Source organism: Dama dama, chromosome 9 (assembly GCF_033118175.1).
Source record: "Dama dama isolate Ldn47 chromosome 9, ASM3311817v1, whole genome shotgun sequence".
NCBI lineage: Eukaryota > Metazoa > Chordata > Mammalia > Artiodactyla > Cervidae > Dama > Dama dama.
Genome location: NC_083689.1, coordinates 57,306,989 through 57,322,684, shown reverse-complemented (window position 1 = coordinate 57,322,684; position 15,696 = coordinate 57,306,989).

Below are 15,696 nucleotides of genomic sequence, written 5' to 3'. Positions count from 1 at the left end.
CAAGTCATCACCTATCCTCCTCAAGGCAACAGCAGACCTCACTACTTGACCTCAGCACTCTTTCTGGCAGAACCTGGTTGTAACCAACAATCCTTCCTGATACAGCATGCTTAGGTAGCAATTAGCAATTTTAGCTGATAAGGAAAATACAACCTTTTTACCCTCACTGATTCAAAATATATTTGTTGCTTTTCCATTTGTAGAAAAAAGAAATGGAAAGTGGCTCCTTTACAGAAGAATTAGAAAAAAAAAAAAAAGGAAGTTCCCTGGCAGTCCAGAGGTTATGACTCTACACTTTCACTGCCAAGGGCCTGGATTCGATAAGAAAAAGAAAAAGAAAAAAAATATATAGAAGGAAAGTCAGGGGTTCTGCTTTGGTTTTATCTAGTACCCTCAAACATTCAAGATTGCAGAAGGAGCTTAAATGTGAACTGAAATAATCATACAAAAGTGTGTGTGTATATATGTATATATATAAAATGTATATACATAATGTTGGGATTGGTATTTAATGATTAGAATAATGAGAAGGAGAATTATTTTTGTTTAAAACAATAACAGAAAATGATAAAACCGTTTGCTTTTCCCAATAAGCTCCTATTACATTTTAGGTTTAAGCTAGAAATAGAAAACCATTCCTTACATGATGTCATGCTGCATTATTTCTAGCTTCATCAATTGGTCAAAAGTGACACTCTCTGGATTCCTTCCTGGACAGAATGAAACTCCAGAGTAGATTCAGAGCCCAGCAAGGTAGATTTACAAACGGCTGAATGATATTAAACCTTTATGATGTTTTCATATGGAGGATGAGGACCAAAGAAAGAATCTCAAGATGATCTTGAAGTTTTGAGTCTGAGTATCTCGGGGAATACAGTGGGTTCTAATAGACACAGGAAGTCAGGAGGAGAAAATAGAAGTTCCAGAGGACAGAAAAAGGGTTTATATTTAGGCTTGTGCCATTTAAGGGACTTCAAAATTGAGCACCTCTTGTGAGTATATGGTGTTACAGGCCTAGCCTTTGAAAGCCTAAGGATAAAGATTTTGAAATCTGTGTCCTTGAGCAGATGATGGGAAGAAATATGGACCCATTTCAACTCTATTTGTATCTGAAAGAGTTTGAAAGGTGCTGGAAATTGAGAAAAAGCAGATCTGGCTCTACACTGAGTCACTGGGATTCTGAAGAAATATGAGAGTGGCTGCTACAGTTTCCATATGAGGAAGGGGAGGCAAGTTACAAGTAGGAATCTGGTTGTAAGGTGAGTCATAAGCTTGTGTGTATAGAGGTTTGCAACAGGTCAAAAAGATAGATCTTTATTTTTAGAGTGGAAAAGGGAAATGATTATGGGAAGGCTTTTAAGGAACTGCCACTGTCTTATACATTGATCAGGAGGTCCTTTTAATCAGTTTAGGCTTCACTAGAACTATAAGCCTTTCTGTGTAAAAGCATGAGATTAACAAGTTCCTGAAAGAAATGATCAGAGCATTACTTGATATTAAGTAATATATAAATATTTGATAAGGACAGAACAATCAGTTCAAAATTTGCTTGAATTTTTCAGTTATGTTGACACTACTGCTACTTGGGAAATAAAGATCTGTTTATTTTAAAGGAAAGGTGACATACCTTGACCAGTGTTCCTTGGAGATGCTAATATTTTACTGAGGACACTTAGCAAAAATGGCAATGAAGACTCATGTAGGCCCATGAGATTCTTTCTAAGCCCAGTGAGGACTGTTCTGTTTTAAACTAGGTGATCCCAGCACAATGCAAGTCATTGACCCTCTCAGGTTATATGGGATTTGAATTTTGAAGAGATGCTCGTTCAGTCATGACTCATGCTCAGTGCAGAAGATATTAAGTGGACTTTTCTTCTTAAGCATGTTAGATACCAGCTCTGGTTATATCAGTCACACGATGATTTCAAGTAACTTGACCTATGGTGAAATACATTTTGACTTGTGACCTAGAGTGTGTGCATGCCTGTCCCTACTCACACATAAATTCTAACACCACATATATTTTGTAAAGTTTTACAAAGCAGTTCTTAACTTTACCATGTTTGCTGCACTTTTGTATGTTCTACCCTCTTTCCTTAAATTTGTCATGATGCTTGAAATTGATTTCATGATCCACAAAATAAATCATGATGTAAAACATTGATCTGCACAGTCATATCTCTATTTTTTTTTTCAATCTTCTTTAGTCTCAGCACATGAGAAGCTATATTATCCCCACAACTATAATGATTGATTGTACTAAGTATATATTACCTAGATAGTATCTTAGTGGCCTTTAGATTTATTTGCATTTTTGTCTGTTCAATTCAGTTCAGTTGCTCAGTCATGTCCAACTCTTTGCGACCCCATGGACTGCAGCACAACAGGCCCCCCAGTCTATCATCAGCTCCCAGAGTTTACTCAAACTCACGTCCATTGAGTTGGTGATGCCATCCAACCACCTCATCCTCTTTCATCCCCTTCTTCTCCCGCCTTCAATCTTTCCCAGCATCAGGGTCTTTCCCAATGAGTCAATTCTTCATATCAGGTGGCCAAAGTATTGGAGTTTCAGCTTCTGCATCAGTCCTTCCAATGAATATTCAGGATGGATCTCCTTTAGAATGGACTGGTTGGATCTCCTTGCAGTCCAAGGGACTCTCAAGAGTCTTCTCTAACACCACAGTTCAAAAGCATCAATTCTTCAGCACTCAGCTTTCTTTAGAGTCCAACTCTCACATCCAAGAGGCTCTTTAGTTCACTTTCTGCCATAAGGGTGGTGTCATCTGCATGTCTGAGGTTATTGTTTGTATGTAAGGTGATATTTTTACCACACTGGAGTTAGGGCAAAAGACTAGAAAACAGGAGAAGCTTGTTGATTTACAGATGATTTGGTGACTACTAAAACAATTATAATGGTGAAAGAACTCTGATCCCACACCCTCGTCATCTGCCCTAGTTTCATGCCCAATATCCAGACCTGGTACTGAGCACTATCTATATCTTCAGTTAGTGGTTGATTCTGAAGTAGCCTCTTAGCCCAGTCAAGTTAATTAGACCCTGTTTGGGGACTTTTATTAGAGCATGAGGAAGTTCTCTTTCTGTCTAAGATTGCCGAAACATGAGACAGAAGTCAGGACATGCTGTGGCAGGTTTTGCTACCAAAAGGGAAAGAACTGCCTGAAGATAGAAGCAGCACAAAAGCATATGAGGTCAGGAGTTGGAAAACCTGAGGATGAGTCCTAAGTACAACATTAGAACCCCCGTTTCTGGTTTTGCCTGAAGCTTGCAAAGTTTTGAGGAGCGTCTACCATTTATAATCAAGTGTCATGACCAAGAAGAACCAGAGCCAAAAAAAAAAAAAGATGAAGAAGAACAAGAGCACTGAAGAAAAATTGATATGTATATATGAGTGATGATATTATAGATGATTTTATACTTTCTTTTTTAAAAAAGTAATGTATTGCTTTTCTGATTCAGAGGGCTAAAATTATAAGGTAGCATTTCTCCAGATGCTCTTTGGAAAATCAGATGAGTCAATCTTATTTGGAGATAATATTCAAGATACACCCAAACTCTGTATTTATGAAATGCTGAAATGATTTTATTACTTATTTGATCATGCAGATTTTTCCTCCTTAGTTCTATTACCCTCACTGTTTCTATGAACTAAAATCAACAAATATTGGAACTTTTATTATCTTCCAACATTCATTTTCCAGACAACACTTCCCTGAATGTTGTGGAGGAATGCAAATAAAAGCACTAAGAAGAATTATTAATGTCTCCAGCATATAGAAAGTTGGAAGTGTCTTAAGTTAGACTTGGTCCCTAGAATACAGAGGGAGTGCATTCTGTAGTAACTCCAGGTTTGTCCCCACTGGAGAAGTGTGGGGTAGAGAGGGAGTGCAAGGGAAGGACAACAGCCATTGTCAGTATAATCATTTTGTGTGCTTGAATTACATGTTTTAAATTTTTTGTTTTGAGATAATAATAGATTCACATGCAAGAAATAATACAGGGTGATCATGTGTCCCCTTGTATAGTTTCCCCCAGTAGTAATCTTGCTTAATTATGCAGTAGCACAACTAGGGAATTCGCAAGCATCAACCTTATTTTGATTTTGCCAGTTTCACGTGCATGTGTGTGTGCCCGTGTGTTTCTTTCTGTGCAGTTTCATCAAATGTGCAGATTCTTGTGACCACCACTACAGTCAAGATATGTAAGTGTTTCATTACCACAAGGATCCTTTTTATAACCATACCCACCTACCACACATCCTCTGACCCATGGCAACTACTAATCTGTTCTCTTTCTCAGTAATTTTGTTACCTGAAGCATATTTTTAGTATCTGTGTCTCATATTATAGAAATACCTAGAATACTTGAATGTGAGACTTAGGACGACCCTGGCATCCCTTTAGTTCACCTTCTCTTTACTTAAATCTTTTGACAGCTGTCTCTGCAGCCTTTCTATTAATGGGGAGGTGGTGGGGATAGAGAACTTCTTCTCTTCATAGTAGAGAAGAGCATAGTAATTCATATCATCACTCTGCTGTGTTCTAACTGCAGGATCTTTTAGGCTCAGCTGCCTCATGTGTAAAATGGGGTTAATAATTGCACTTATAGAGTGCTTTGAATTTTAAATGAAACAGTGCAGGTCAAATGTGGCAAACAGCTCTTTAATAAGGGAGCACTCACTACCACATTACCTCAGACAGTTTATCTCACAGCACACACCCAGAATTTGTTGGAATCCCTCTCTCTTGGATTCTACTCATTGGCCTTAATATAATTTTTAAGTACCACAGAATAAATTGGGTCCCTATTTCATTGACAGCGTTTCAGCTCCATGAAACCAAGCCCTATGTTTGTCTCTTATCCAGGCTCCACTTTCTTTAACTGATCTCTACATAGTCCCTTGAGGACAGAATTGGCTCTGTTTACCATCATGTCTTCATTTCTTGAAACAGTGCCTTGCTCACAGTTTGTGGTCATAAATATTTTAATGGATGGCATGCTTCATGTTCATGATTGCTGTGTTCCAGTCACTCTCCATTGGGCCAATTTCCCTTTTATTAAAAAAACAGTACCCCAAAATGGCATTTATTAATCTGTCTGTATAGAAGAAAGATCACACTGAAAGTGTTTCATTTCTGAGCTTCAACCACAACTATACATAGCAATGTACAGTTTGTTGTTTTTTTTTTGTTTGTTTGTTTTTTTAAGCTTATAGAGTTTATTAAATTTAAAAATATCAAAATACTCAACATACCACAACTTAGTGGAAATGAGTAAAATAAAATTTTATTATACAATATTAACTATTTAATTACTGATTTCTACTTAAATCAGTGCATATTTTCTGTTGTTTTTTTTTTTTTTCGAACATAAAAACAAGAAATAGACTTACATACAAACTTCTGGAGCTGAAGTTACTCCATAATAGAGGGCATTCTATATTTCTTGTTAGGTTTTAATCATGCTTATTAAGTCTCAGCTAGCTGACTGGTTAGTCTGCTAAACCTCTAGACTTTTCCATAGGAGAAGCCACCATAGCATCAAATGTTTATTCCATGTTGGTTAGAATTAAATCAAAACAAGCAGTGTCCCTTCTTGCTTCCTCTATGTTTTCAGAAAAGAAATTGTCATCAAACCAAGCCCAGAACTATCAGATGATCTCCTTCCAAATAAACAAGACTCCCAACTTAAGCTTGGCAGATTGATGCCATCTCTTTTTCCCATCTCCACTACCATTTCTCTAGGTGAGGTCGTTATCATCTCACCTAAAACATTTGCAACAGCCTCCTAGCTTGTCTTCAGGTTCCTGTTCTTCCCTAACTCTTACTACACCTGGTATGGTCTTGTAGAAGCACCCTCCCATCCTGACCTTTCTTCCTAGCCTGATCTCTCTCATCCTCATCACCCCTTGCTTACTGTGCTCCATCATTTAAGTATCTTCTTATGCCTTGTGAAGTTGCTCAGTCGTGTCTGACTTTTTGTGATCCCATGGACTGTAGCCTACCACACTCCTCCATCCATGGGATTCTCCAGGCAAGAGTACTGGAGTGGGTTGCCATTTCCTTCTCCAGAGGATCTTCCGGACCCAGGGATTGAACCTGGGTCTCCCACATTGTAGGCAGACACTTTACCATCTGAGCCACCAGGAAGTCACTTCTTAGGGCTTAATGGCTTTGTGTTCTTTGTCACTTCTTGATTTTTGAGGATGTATCCTCTGCTTGGAACAGTTTTCATCCAGCTATAACTAGTCTCTCACGTAGACATCACTGAGCCTCAAGGTCTTCCCTGACCCCAAGTCAAGGTCAGATAGCTCTTCTCGGGACCCCTGGATTTGCCCCATTGCAACACTTCAGCATGCTGTATTATAATCCCTAGTTTTCTCACTGAAGTTAGAATAGAGTGCAGGGGTCAGGAGGGTCTATATTTGCATATATGCTATATAGCATAGAATAGGGATTATAAGAAGGCTTCATCTTTGAAAACTGAAGGAATGAATTGTTAAAATATTCTGGTTGTTTTCATATGATGAGTGAATTAAAGTGAATTAAATGGGGACTGCAGAACAGAGTTTGGTGTATTTCCATAATATTCTAAAAGGAAATGTTCTCATTATGAGTATTTCTCACAAGCATACATTATACTTCAAATTTTAGTTCCCAAGCTAGTTTTAAGAATTCTTTCTGTCACACAAACATTTTGAATATAGGGGAAATGATTTCTGCATGCCTTGTGGGCTCATCTGGAGTAAGAGCTGTACATTATTCACCCTCTTTTCACTCCAGTTATAGACTTTCTCGGTTTTCATGGTGGCTTAGCTGGTAAAGAATCTGCCTGCAGTGTGGGAGACCTAGATTTGATGCCTGGGTTGGGAAAATCCCCTGGAGAAGGGAATGGTTATTCACTCCAGTATTCTGGTCTAGAGAATTCCATGAACTGTGTAGTCCATGGGGTCGCAAAGATTTGGACATGACTGAACGACTTTTCCTTTCTTTCACTTTTATAGACTTTCTATTCTAGGCAACTGGATGTTTGAACTCTCTTTGCTTATGTTATGAAGATGCAAGGAGTTCTGAGTTTTTGATTAGCAAGAGGAACTGTGCCTTAAAACATACATGACTCTCAAATGGAATTGAAACATTAAATGTTTCATTTATTTTGTAGTAAAACAATTTTTTCAACAAGAAACAGTTGCCATCCAACTCATTCGAAGTCTCTACTTATATTTTTCTTGAACAGAAAGCTTTTGTTTTCATTTTGATTACTTTTCTTTGATGATGTGCCCAGTACCACAAGGTGAAATTAGAAACTTTTTAGTTTCATTTCAGCTTACATTATAGCAAAAGTTAATGTCCTCTTAGAAATGAGATGAAATGCATCAGCTCCGTATTAGGGATCTTATTTTATCTTCAACAAAGAACTCCAATGAAAAGAAGTCCCAACAATATATTTCTGTTATCTGTGGCAGCTTATGGGGCAAATGATAGAAAATTTATAGATACTTGCCCCCACCCCCACAACACAAGGTTATTTACTGTAGCATTATTTGAAATGACAAAGAACTGAAAACCAGAATGTTCACTTAAAAAACGATTGAATGTATTACAGTATGTCTATACTGTGGTATATAAGTAGCCATTAAATACATCAGACTCATATCAACAATCCATGATTTATTGTTAAGTGAAAAAATAAGCTTTCAGAATCATGTATATAATACAGTTCCTTCTGTATTATTTCTACCAACTTCTGCATAGGAAGTTGGTAGAAATTCTTGTGTGTCTGTGGGGTAAGAGAAGGAGAGAGAGAGATGTGTGTAGTTTTGAAAACATTGATAAAAGATGCTTGTAATGTCCTAAGCTGTTAACATTAGTTATTCAGAAGATAGGACCAGAGGAGGGACATTTCTCTATATATCTTTAGACCATGTCATTTCTTACAAAGAACATGATTTCTTTTTGAAATTAAAAAATATAGTGAGAATTCCTAACAGAAAATAAATGACAAAAAAAAAGAGTAAAATGAAGAGAAGGCATGATAAATCAGGGCTGTCAATCTATTATTCTGCATTCTATCAGTGGGGAAGGGAGAGCCTGCAACCCTTGCCAGGGAAAGATGCATAAAACACAGGCAGTGAGAGGGTAGGAAGAGAGAAGGGGAGAAGGGAAGATGTGAAAGAGAATGTTAAAAAGATTTCTTTCAAGATTTCTACAAGATTTAGCATCTGTTGAGAATGCCAGCCTTTCGTCTAATTAACACGTGCTGAGCATATACTCAGTACAAGGTGTTACAGAATGTTAGGGACACACACACAGTCCACCCCACAACTATAAATGATAGCAAGGAGAGAGGACTCTGAAAGGCATGAGGGTATGGGCACTGGTTCAGATTGTCATGGGAGCTAGCAAGCCTTCAAGAACAATTTCATTATGGGCGAAGGGAGAAAAGAAGGCGGAAAACTCTATAGTGAGTAAACTGCCAAGACTTTTCCTAGTTTTTACTAGGATTTTTCAATCTGGACGATTTATTGTCAACCTCCTTTCCAAACAGCTAAAATGTTATTCTAAGTCAGATTGTAGGGCTGCCACTAGAAGAAAAAGTTGACATTATCATTGCATAGCAAGTCTGAGAAAGAAGCTTATAAAAGTCTATCTAGAAACCTTGATAATTATAAAAATATAAAATAGGGCCTTTTGTTGTCCTGGTAATATTCTGTATTTTAACCAAAGTAGTGAGTACATGGGTGTTTCTTATATATAATTACTAAAACTATGCATACACATGAAAAATATTTTTTGTTCCATCAAACATCTGAAAAAGGAAACAACAGAAAAGTAAATTATTTTTGAGAGGAAATTAACATTTCTGTAACATACCAGTTTACTTTGTATATCAAACCATTTTGATGACATTTAGGTAAAAATGTTCACTTTTTTTCTCCCCAGTGATTTTTTTTTTTCTACCCACAATAATTCATTTAAGCAAACAGATCGTGAATTTTAATGAAGTATAATAGAAATTTTAAACAAAAAGCAAACATTTAACACTGAAATGAGCTGATGCATCATGAATCCTGTGATATTTATACAGTAAGAGTATTTTGCTTGAACTTAAGGCTTCCCTGGTGGCTCAGACGGTAAAGAATCCGCGGAAAAATCAGTGTGGAAGACCTAGGCTCAGTCCCTGGGTTGGGAAGATCCCCTTGAGGAGGGCATGGCAACCCACTCCAGTATTCTTGCCTGGAGAATCCTCATGGACAGAGGAGCCTGGAGGGCTACAGTCCATGCGGCCGCAAAGAGTCAGACACCACTGAGCAAATAAGCACAGCACAGGCAATGACAAGATAAATAGTGAACATCCTAACAATATCAAAAACTTATTAATATACAGCAGCCAAGCAAATCCTAAGCTCCTTGTTTCTTTTGGAGTTGGGAAGGAGTATCCGCCTTCTTGAAGGTGTTGAATGCTGACCCCACGGATACACAGAACACACCTTGTCAACAAAGCTGAATTTATTGCTTGGGGCAAAGAGAGAAAACACCCCTCCATAGAACTTTAATAGCATCTCAGCGGGAGAAGGACCAAGATGAGACACTTACTGAGATTCTCAAGTCTTGTTTAAGGTAGCTCTTTCAACACAGGAAGGATTGGTTGAATATCATGATAAAATAGACTAGTTTCAGAAAAAACAGCAGGGTGAAAATTTTGATTCAAGGATTTTAGAGTCTTAGAAAGTAAACTGTTGTTTAATGCTTTCCATTCAAAAGTTGATCAGTTTTTAGTTCTTGGTGTGAACAACAAAAGGTGTTGCAACATTTTTTTCTTGGTAAGAGCTGTGGAATAGTAAAATTATGTTTATGAAGCTGTAGAGTAGTAAAGATGTGTTAATCATTATAGGTAATAAGGTGTGTGGATGATATCCAGTCTTGGTGAGTAGAGAGTCAAGGACAGAAGAAGAGAGGCACCACATCATTGCAGCCACATGTCTAAATACTTGGCTCATTCAGCCAGTGCCTTAGTAGCCTGGGTGACTAATGCCTAGAGGAGGTTGAAACTAATCTGTTATTGGTTGCCATTGGGTATATGTGATCTGACTTTCTTTGGGCCTTAGACTGGTCCTTGTTTCAGTAATTCAAGGTCTATGCTGAATCATCCTCTAGGTGCTTTCATTCCCTAACTATAGACAGGTAGGAGGTGGTAATGGATAAGAGCAAGGATTCTAGAGTCAGATGATGTTTGTTCAAAACCCATCTCTGTCATGTAGTAGCTGTGTGTCTTACAGCAACTGCTTAACTTCCCAGTCTCTTGGTTTTCTTATTTTAAGAATAGACATAAGAATAAAATTAATCTTGTTGAAGAAGCTAAAAGCACATTTACTCATAAAATTGCTCACATGTTTGCAGTTGTGATTGCTGTCCTAAATATTATTATCAGTTTAGGTGTCAGAGGTTTCCTTAAAATGTGGACCACGTAAAATATTCTAGGAAAAAGAATATATTTTAGGCTAGGGTCAGAGAGTTTTTTCCCATATATATATAATTGATATAGGTTGAATCAGTATGTATTTCTATGTGTTAGGTTCAAACAGAAAAGCAGTCATGCATATACCTGAGAACTCCTGGTGTTTAATGTTATTAAAATAAACAAAATGGGAAAAAAATACTGAGGTCATTAATTTAAAAATTTTAGTGATATAAAACTATCATAAAATAATTTTGAGAAAGATTTTCTTAGACTTTATAACTTACATGCAGCTGTTCAGTTGTTGTGGGTTGAAATTTGATGAGTTTACTAACTGATCTGGTTTTTCTTTCTTCTCTGTCATGAAAATAAGATCGATTCTGTATTTTCTTAACCAACCAGATTTAGGACTGTAGAATTTTATCACTTTACCAAATTCCTCCTTCATTTTGCATCCACCATTCTTTGAGCTCCAACTGGGAATTGCACCTTTGTTTGTTGGACTTGTGGCATCAATGGATTTTTTTTTTTTTACTTCTCCATAAGTGACTAAGAGGAACATAAGGTACTCAGCTATTGGCCTAGCATCACAGAAAAGATGTCATGGCCTAGCTTACCTTCTAATTGTCAGTCTATACAGGATAGTGGTGGAAAATCAGAATGAGGATTAAAATTGAAAAAATGAATCACATTTGGGGGAAGTCAGCTCCCTGAAATAGCTAAATTTTGAAGGATATTTTTATGCATGTGGCATACACATCCTAACCCCATGTATTTATGACTAAGTATCAGTTCGGTTCAGTTCAGTTGCTCAATCATGTCCGACTATTTGCGACCCCATGAACTGTACCACAACAGTCTTCTCTGTCCATCACCAACTCACGGAGTTTACTCAAATTCATGTCCATTGTGTCAGTGATGCCATCCAACCATCCCATCCTCTGTCGCCCCCTTTTCCTCCCGCCTTCAATCTTTCCCAGCAGGAAAGATTGAAGGCAATATCAGGAAAAGAAAAAAGGAAAGATCAGGGTCTTTTCCAATGAGTCAGTTCTTCGCATCAGGTGACCAAAGTATTGGAGTTTCAGCTACAGCATCAGTCCTTCCAATGAATATTCAGGACTGATTTCCTTTAGGATGGACTGGTTGGATCTCCTTGCAGTCCAAGGGACTCTCAAGAGTCTTCTCCAACACACAGTTCGAAAGCATCAATTCTTCGGTGGTCAGCTTTCTTTAGAGTCCAACTCTCACATCCATACATGACCACTGGAAAAAACATAGCTTTGATTAGATGGACTTTGTTGACAAAGTAGTGTTTCTGCTTTTTAATATGCTGTCTAGGTTGGCCATAACTTTTCCTCCAAGGAGTAAGTGGCTTTTAATTTCATGGCTGCAGTCACTATCTGCAGTGATTTTGGAGCCCCCCAAAATAAAGTCTGTCACTGTTTCCACTGTTTCCCCATCTATTTGCCATGAAGTGATGGGACTAGATGCCACGATCTTAGTTTTCTGAATGTTGAGTTTTAAGCCAACTTTTTCACTCTCCTTTTCACTTTCATCAAGAGGCTCTTTAGTTCTTTGCTTTCTGCCATAAGGGTGGTGTCATCTGCATATCTGAGGTTATTGATATTTCTCCTGGCAATTTTGATTCCAGCCTATGCTTCATCCAGCCCAGCGTTTCTCATGGTGTACTCTGCCTATAAGTTAAATTAGCAGGGTGACAATATACAGCCTTGACATACTCCTTTCCCGATTTGGAACCAGTCTGTTGTTCCATGTCCAGTTCTAACTGTTGCTTCCTGATCTGCATACAGATTTCTCAAGAGGCAGGTCAGGTGGTCTGGTATTCCCATCTTTCAGAATTTTCCAGAATTTGTTGTGGTCCAGACAGTCAAAGGCTTTGGCATAGTCAATAAAGCAGAAGTAGATATTTTTCTGGAACTCTCTTGCTTTGTTGATGATCCAACGGCTGTTGGCAATTTGATCTCTGGTTCCTCTGCCTTTTCTAAAACCTGTTTGAACCTCTGGAAGTTCACGGGTCACGTATTGTTGAAGCCTGGCTTGGAGAATTTTGAGCATTACTTTACTAGCATGTGAGACGAGTGCAATTGTGCAGTAGTTTGAGCATTCTTTGGCATTGCCTTTTTTGGGATTGGCTAAGTATAGAGACTGGACTTTTGTTGTGAGTTTGCCAAAGACATTTTCACCATTAAGAATGAGAACCAGCTGAAACACAAACCAAGTGTCCTACTCATGATTCTTTTTGTATGTGGTCAGGCTTGATTCTCACATATACATTGAAAAGAGAATTTGAATGAAAGGTACAAATATGTTTTTTCATAAACCATCAAGGTCATTGATGTAAAGCTTGTCAGTAGCTAGATATCATATAATATTGACACTTAGTTAAATCTTCCATCCAAAACAATAATTATCTCTTTAATATTTATTTATTTTTACATCTATTTATTTTTACATCTATTTATTTTTACATCTATTTCTACTTTTAGTAAGCTCAGCACTTTATAAAGCTGCCTCTACTTTGATGAGCCAGTGTTGGAAAGTCCTTCCTTACATTAAGGCGGGTTATACAACTCTGTCATTACCCCTACCTCTGCTGCTCTGAGTTGTATTAAATATAGAAAACCCCTCTCTAACTTGATTTCCCCTCAAAAACCCATTCCACAGGTAATTGCTGAATATTTATTTTATACCAGGATGCATAGAAGAATAAATCAGAGGTGGTCCCTTACCACATGGGGTTTAAGGTTACTACCTTATTTTCACCACATCTCTTCTTTCTCAGGCTCACCATCACTGATTCATTTCATTTCCCTCAGGTAACATTTATCTCTTACTCCCAGGTCAGACATGTAAAGCAAGAAACCTAACACTATACATGTTTCTCCAGATATGATTTGCCTAAGGAAGAGTACAGTGGTACTTATCTTCACATCGCTGTTAACACTGAAAGCAGCCCTCATGCACAAATGAGTGCTCAGTAAATATTTATGAACGGCTCTGGACACTCCACTTCTTCTCTTGTGGTCTCAATAGTTTTGGTTCTTCTATTTACTTCTAACGGTGGATGTGACCATAGATTTATGTGCACTATTAAAATGCTTGGGGAATAAATAATGAACCACATATGACTTAGAATTTAGTTTCATAAGGAAGAAATTAAATCCACCTTACAGAATTCCTAGGAAAATACTTGCATTCAAATGAGTCTTTGGTCACAGAAAAGTAAGGTTTTTAGTCTAAATAATTCATAATTTCATCTGAAATGACAAAAATATCCCTGCGCTGGTATGTAATTCAGGGTAGATTTTGTCTACTATCTATGGACTGCACATGGTTGTACTGAACTAAGCTGATTAGATCAAAAGATGTTTATTTAATTGCTCACTTTCTCACTTTGGATCTAGGTTTTAGGAAATATGATGTTAACATACTCTCTGAACCCTTAGAATTCACTCCCTTATATACTATACACACACACACACACACACACACTCACACACACAGTGTTGGACCTAGATTATTTTTTTTCCATGCAGTATTTCCCATGCTTAATTATGTCTCAACAAGTAATCTTCAAAGAGAGCAGAGACTTGCAGTGTAAAGGAATTTATTTGCAAATACCTCATTTGATTGTAACTGGCAATTAAAGGCAGTCAAGTGTGAAAAGGGCCTTTGCCATGGTAATCTGATTCTCTTTTATTGATCTCACCAGGAGACTCTGCTTTTTCTGTTTCCCATTCTGGTGCATCAACCATCTTTGTTTAATTCAGTCCTTCTCATATTTCCCAAACAATAATGTTTATACTTGTGAATCTTCTCTTTTCTGAACAATAATATTAATGTTTATGATTCTTACCCACAAGCTTATGAGCTTTCATTTTCTTTCTATGTTGAATCTTATTTAGCTTCGATTGTACTCTCAATCTATCCAGGTTATGTTTATTTTCTAACTTTAGTAGCATTGATGACATCTTACAATACAATGTCTGCAGTCTTTTGAAACAGCATGTTGATTCTTCTCTACAAATCATTTACAATATTGGCAGAATCAGAAACAAGTCACCCACTAGGATCCGCTAAACATCTCTTAGTCTGTTGAATCGGTATGGCTTCCCTGAAAGCTCAGTTGGTAAAGAATCTCTATGCAATGCAGGAGATCCTGGTTCAATTCCTGGGTTGGAAAGATGCACTGGAGAAGATATAGGCTCCCCAGTCCAGTGTTCTTGGGCTTCCCTTGTGGCTCAGCTGGTAAAGAATCCACCTGCAATGCCGGAGACCTGGGTTTGATCCCTGGGTTGGAAAGACCACCTGGAGAAAGGGAATGGCTACTCACTCCAGTATTCTGGCCTGGAGAATCCCATGGATTGTATAGTCTATGAGGTCTATAGTCTATGGGATCTATAGTCTATAGTCTATGGGGTCACAAAGAGTCAGACACGACTAAGCGACTTTCACTTTCAGGGCAATTTGAGCCAACTCTAATGTGGTATAATCAATCCATCCATTATTGAATCTATCAAAGCATATAGTCATCAGCAACTATTAAAATGCTCTCAACTAAATGGTCAAATCAAAGTCCACTCATATAGTGCTTATAGACACTATCTGTGCTGAAATGACATAATTTCAAAACCCAAATACAAGTACTAGGAAAGATGGGGCATAAAATGAGCCTTTGTGTTGGGAGTCTAACCTCTTTGTAGACTAGCCCCTGAGAAATAATTAAGTCTGGAGAAGACTGCATGGAAGAAATTCTGGGTCTGATGGCAGGACAAAGAGCCTGAACAGCAGTGAACCTCCACCTGTTAGATACTGATAATCAAAATCATTTTAGGAAATAATTTGTCAAAGTATTTGTAATTATTTCGGGTTATGAAAAAGATGTTTCAGTAATATGAAACTGTTTTTAACACTTCTTTTAAAATTGTTGAATAGCTTTTGTTTCCCCTACTCAAAACTTGATTATTACAAATGCCAAAGAAGTTCTCATTTTGCTGTTGATTTTCTGTACACTCCTTGTTCTTTCAGAGTAATATTTTAAATTAGCTTGTTACCTCACCTCTAAAATATCACTTTCATTTGAGAGAGAATACAAAATAACTTCTGTTATTTTACCTTTATTATTCCTACTTTGATTCTCTTTTTAAATTCACTTCTATTTGCAACTGATGTTTGTCACAAATGAGTAATGACTCTTAC